The sequence below is a fragment of the Pipra filicauda genome, unplaced genomic scaffold, assembly GCF_003945595.2.
Source record: "Pipra filicauda isolate LSUMZ 115617 unplaced genomic scaffold, ASM394559v2 scaffold439_size563993_pilon, whole genome shotgun sequence".
Classification (NCBI taxonomy): domain Eukaryota; kingdom Metazoa; phylum Chordata; class Aves; order Passeriformes; family Pipridae; genus Pipra; species Pipra filicauda.
Window position 1 is genome coordinate 439837 of NW_024104575.1, and position 221 is coordinate 440057.

A 221-nucleotide genomic window follows, 5' to 3' on the forward strand; every position below is an offset into this window, starting at 1 on the left:
ATAGGAAATCTAGAAAAGGCAGTAGCCATGTTATGCCAGTATTTCAAGAATAAGGACTTTGTACTCCGCCTGGAATTCATGTCAAATCTGCACAGCAGTTTCAGTTTGCTGACTGTTGCTGGCAGGGATCCCAGGTGGTGTCCATTCTGGAGGCGGGGGGAAGGGAGAGCAAGAGGAAAAGGAGCAAATCCCAGCCCACTTTTGCCCACTCACTTCTTACA